Below are 5364 nucleotides of genomic sequence, written 5' to 3'. Positions count from 1 at the left end.
TCRCTCTGCCTTTACCTCCTGCCTTTGTTTCATCTCCCGATAGCGTCCGAGGGAGCGTGCGGCAGCAAGGGGAAACTTCCCACCAAAAAATCCCAGGCGTGATTTTTTCCTCTCCCGAGAATAAAAAACCAACTGCGCTGGCGCTGCAGGAGGGTGGCAAAGCTTCGGGCCGGTGCCCAGGCCACTGTGGCCATGAGGGGTCCAGAGCAGCCTGGATGGGGCCAAGGTGGCAGCGGGACATGAYGCCRYATCGGTGGGATTAACMRTGTTTTCTTCCCCAGGSTTCCYRTGCACTGATGTTCTTCAACCAGCTYCAAAGCCTTTCAGGAAAAAACAYGAAGGTGACAGCAACAGAAAATACTCTGAATTGTGATTTTTTGGAAAAGAACAACTCTTAAGGCCACCTTAAGTCTTGTGAAAACACAGATGCGCAAGGACGACGGGTGCAGATTCCTGKTTTTTCTCCTGCTGCCTGCACACGCGTTGGGCGCGTGCAGCTTCCCAACCGCTGCAGCTGACCCCATCTCAGCACCTCCCTGAATGGCATCAGCCCCCAGTGAGCCCCCGGGGCTGCTTTTGCCCCGAACAGAAGAAAATGCAATCAAACCCGTTAACATTGGCCTCATCCCCTGGTTAAGGCAGGAGCCGGMGCCATGGGGGACCTGAGACAGGCGTTTGCAATGCAACAGCAGCACCGACCGTGGGAAAAGGAGCAAAGAAACGYGACTGGGACCATTAGTGGGTCAGGAGCACCCGTGTCCTCCTGCCCACCAAGCACGGCGACAGCCCAGCTGGACCACGTGCATTTTACGGGAATTTTCCCCAGCACCGTTTAAGTTACCAGCATGCCCATAGTCAACGGGTACCAGGGATGGACGGGAAAGGTAAGTTCTCGGCTATTCGGGTAAGGAACAGCCATTTTCATGCAATACTTTGCTGCTGCCTGACTGTAYGGCCAAATGAAAGTCCGATTATCACAGCGCAGGGCAGTGGTGTCGGATCATTGGGGAATAAATCAGAAACCATTGCACTGACCCAAAGAGCTTATAATTGGCAAGAAAATGCGCTCATCAGGAAGGCACCAAGACCAGACAGGTAGCTTGTACGCTTTACTCTAAATATGTGTATRTATGTATATACATATATATGCATAAATACATATATATRTGTGTGTGTAGATGCCAAAAACATATAGAATTATTTATTATTCTAGCCTATCTATAAAATGATGATGCTTTGTGGCACCACGCTGACTATTAAAGGACTGTGCCTGGGCAGCACACAGTTGGTTGGGTTTTTTGGGGGTGACTCCGCGTGAGTCACACATATATATATAAAGAAGCGTTACATACCTAAAGAAACGCTCAGGGAGCGCTGGTGGGCATGAGTGGCGTGGCCGGGCGCCCGGGACAGGCCGCGCGGGGGCCCCAGCGGCGAGGCGGCGCGCCAAGCGTCGGGAGGCCGCCGCGGACGGATTTACCTCCTCTCTCACCTTGCGCGGCGCGTGTGTTTGTGTTGTGGCTAGGAGCGTGAAACGAGGGCAGATTAGCTGTGTTTGTGCAGCTGCCAGGCTCGCCGTTGCGCCGTTTCCATCTGCCGCGCTGTTGTATAACCCGCTGCTCCCTCGGAAATTAAGAGCGAGGCAGAAATCCCCTCTTTTTCGGCTCCTTGCTTGCAGCCACCCCAAAGCCTGACCTTCCCATGCCGCGTGCGGGCTAGCAACGCCGTCCTGCACCTTGCCCCGTGCCCTTGGGCTGCTCCGCCGGCCCCCTTTGCAGAGCACTGATTGCACTCGTGCCACAGTGTTGGGATTGCCCTTTCGCTACATCAGCTTTGAGGGCTGACAGCGGTCTTCTGGTCAGAAGAAATTAGGAACCGATCCCAGAAAGCCATTATTTCACCTCCCTCATGTGCCTGCCATCAACAGCTAGTGGCAAAGAAAGCAACCATTGGTGTCACGGCAGCTCCCTACCCCACCTCATCCCCCAAGACGAGGGCCACCAGGCTGGAGACCTCCTCTAGAACTTCCCACAGAGACCTGCTGGCAACGACCACTGGACCCGTGGCTTTTCCCTGGACTCTACGAGGTCTGTGGCTTGCGTCCGGTGAAGATGTGGGGCTTGTGAAGTCAGGAAAAGCGGCCAGCCGGTCCTAGGCCCCCTTCCCAGGCAACGTCCCTCCATCCCCTGTACCATTTTGGACCATATCGACTAGAATTTGCCCAGCGAATGCTCTTGATCTGGGCAATTCAGAAGTTTTCACGTCCCGAGCTCCCAATATAAGGCTAGATGAATAGGGGTTAGGCTTTTTACTGGTACCATCGCAGCTCTGCCCTTTCGAGTTTTAAGAGTTTCTTTGCTTATTAGCTCTCTCCTAGCTTGAAAATAACCTTTAGGATGGCAAGCTGGTGGGGGTGAGTGTGGGAGATGGTGAAAGATGGGGCGGTGAAGAAACTCGTACCAGACGTACTGTTGGCTCTTGGCCTGAGAAGCTGGGCCTGCTCAAGGCCTTGCCAAGATCGTTTTCGCTGGGAGGATACACTGATGATGACAGCCAGGTATTTCTTTGATGCAATTCTGCATATTAAGCAGGAAAGCATGTGAAGTCCCCTTTTCCCTGAACACAGCGGGACCAGATAGGCTGCAACAGCCTTGAACCCGAGTTCAAGCCTGCCTGGAACCACTCCTGTGTGCCCAAAAAAAGCGCGTGCTTCCCTGCTCCCTCACTTTCTGTTTCATTTCCCAAGCTATGTAACTGGTCTATCCCCGGCATTTTGCTGGCTTCCTCTCTGCTTTCTCATTCCTCAGACGTAGATCAAGACACACACCCTTTCACGCAAGCGATTGCAACCAGACCAGTGCCTCAGAAAAAAACAGCAGTCTCTACTCCTTCTTTTACAGAAAGTCCCAGGGAAATACCTCGTTTTCTAGCCCAACCTCGCCATGCTGGTTTGGGGCCTGCACCCTCAAGCACAACCGCGGCCTCATGGAGAAGAGGAGATGCTCTGCAAGGTGCATCTTTTCTTCAGGTGCCGCCGAGGGGGTCATGGGGCCTTTTCTGCAATCCCATGCTGTCCCAGCCCAGGGAGAGTTGGCCAATGGGATGTCCACCCACGATGCTGCAGGTACCGCAACCCTGGGCAGGGTGGAAGGGAAGCCAAAGAGGGGTCAGAGCTGCCACTTCCCAAACGTGGGGTTATGTTTGGGTTCAACCGTGCTAATGTGCTTGTGCACTTGTGATAGAAAAATCCTGTCCTGCGGTGGAGAGGACAACCCAAGCAGATGTTTCCACATCCCAGGCCTCCCAGAGGCTGCCCGCAAGCAGRAGGAGTGAGGATCCCACATAAGCCAGGCCCAGGGCATTTCTTTGGGTGGCTGCACAGGTGGAGATGAGGGCTGAGAAGCTGCAGTGATGCTGGGACCGCAGCAGAAGAGGTGTAGGAGAAAAGGGAGGGGAAAAAGGGGGGGGAAAGGTGCTGAATTTGGGAGTGCAAAGCACAGATCAAGATCTCTTCAYAGAGAGGGAAGGGAATTTATTAGGCAATAATGTGGAAAAGTCTGTGTAGAGACAACAAAAAGCTAAATATGGAGCCTCTTTCCTGCTGAGAGCTGTTGTGTCCCCCAGCCCCATCTCCTCCTGCCCGTCCCAGTGCTCACCTCCGCCTGGTCCCCAAAGCTCAGCGATGAGACCCAGGGAGCTGCCGACACAAGCAGGCATGTCCTCTCCTGCCTGAACCACATCTACCAAAATAAATTTGGTGTCCGCATCTACCAAAATAAATTTGCACGTGTGACGTGCCAGGGCTGGGGGAAATCAGGGCCCTTCCAGGAGCTGAAGGGGAGCAGGAAAGATGCGTGCAGCATTCCTGCTTTGTTGGCTGTCTTTATTTCCCCATCTCAGAYCCACATGCGGTATTTCTCTGACTTCCTTTTTCATGATTCTTCTGACTGTGCGTTTACAACTGCGGGTGTCAGAGACCTGCTTCACCCCCTGGAAGCAAGCGTTGATCCAAGCGCCCGCTTTGGGTAGTCAGTGATGCAGATTTCTACCACATTTTTAGTGCGAGATGATTTTTTTCTGGGAAGACTTCCCTTAGCAGCATTCGTAAGAACGCCCTGCACATGAAACAACACAAGGAGGGTATGGYCTTTTTGGATGCTGTTGCAGGGACAGAGCGTCCTGGAACTTCTGACAAATAACGAATGAAAGACAAATGTGGTGGGACCGATGCTGACACCGCTGTGCRCCACACGCTTGGGATCAAGGCCTGAACGGGGGCTTGTGGCCAGCATCTCGCACTTACACGTGAAGCAGCACAATGGCTATATATAATTTTTTTGCACAGCCCACACGACAGACGCCTGAAGGTCCTTAACAGCACAGCACATCACCAGCACGTCTGACTGCACCACGCGCAAGAGCAAGACATCTGGACGTGCCGTGCAGTAAACAAGACGTGGGCAAGTCGCACCCCTCCGGATCATCCATTGTTCAAAATGAAAGCTCGCCGCAGAAATTCGGAGAAGGGGGAGAAGGGGAAGGACTCTTATTATGCTTGGAAACTATTTAAATATGTCAATATTAAAGGAGCGTAATTACCACTCAAGCAATTCCAGCAAACAAGTCAGTAGCGGTGCCTACTTTACGGGAAGTGCATTTCCTCTTGGCAATGCTCTGGGCAGGAATTATTCAATACGTGCTCTCCTGCTCCGCTCCCCCAGCTTCATCGCTGGCTCCAAGGGTACCAGCGTCCTCCAGCGAGCCGGGGGCCGAGGAGCCGCGGGCGCGGGGATGCGCGCAGCGACGCATGCGGGACCGCGCTGCTCCGTCTCCCGAGTGCAGGTGGGCAGCGCTGGCCTGCCGGCCCCTTTGCACATCCGACGGAGATGTAAGGGAGCTGGGTAGCTGGAGCAGCCTGTCTGAATGCGGCGCTGGCGGCTTTATTGCAGGAAGAGGCGGAGGAAGGACGAGGCTGCGGTTAAGTGGTGGGACGGAGCACCCAGATCTTCTGAGTCAGTTCCCGGCGTTGCCCCAGACTTCCCGTGTCGCGCCGGGCGAGTTGCTTAACCCTCGGCGACGCCGTCTCCGGCTTGTGAAGCCTGTCTGCGGTTGGCCTTGCAGCAATGCAAAGCTGTGCTATTGCTTAGGGAAACTGCTAATGGTCTTTGACTTTTTGGTTTTTTCTTCCCTTTTTTCAAAAACACAGCGCCTGAAAGCTAGGTTCCTTAATCCGTTAGGCACTAGGCTGCTTTGCAACGCTGCAGAGAGCCTTCCCAGAGATGCTGGTGGGGGAAAATGTTTTGAGGAGGAACATCTCATTTTTTCTGGTGACTATCAAAGTGTACCACACCAAGGCTACTAACA

General features: G+C 53.7%; 1 long non-coding RNA gene across 1 annotated transcript; it reads left to right on the top strand.

The window, feature by feature from the left end:
* The first annotated feature begins 297 nt into the window (after nucleotides 1-297).
* LOC112978619 lies at nucleotides 298-4362 on the top strand. The gene is made up of 3 exons (XR_003257945.1): nucleotides 298-884; nucleotides 2901-3124; nucleotides 4346-4362. It is a non-coding gene; the product is annotated as an uncharacterized LOC112978619 (long non-coding RNA).
* Nucleotides 4363-5364: the final 1002 nt, after the last annotated feature.

The sequence above is a fragment of the Apteryx rowi genome, unplaced genomic scaffold (assembly GCF_003343035.1).
Source record: "Apteryx rowi isolate R43461 unplaced genomic scaffold, aptRow1 scaffold_95, whole genome shotgun sequence".
Lineage (NCBI taxonomy): Eukaryota > Metazoa > Chordata > Aves > Apterygiformes > Apterygidae > Apteryx > Apteryx rowi.
The sequence above is the reverse complement of the archived record's forward strand: the minus strand, read 5'-3'. Positions and strand labels throughout refer to the sequence as shown.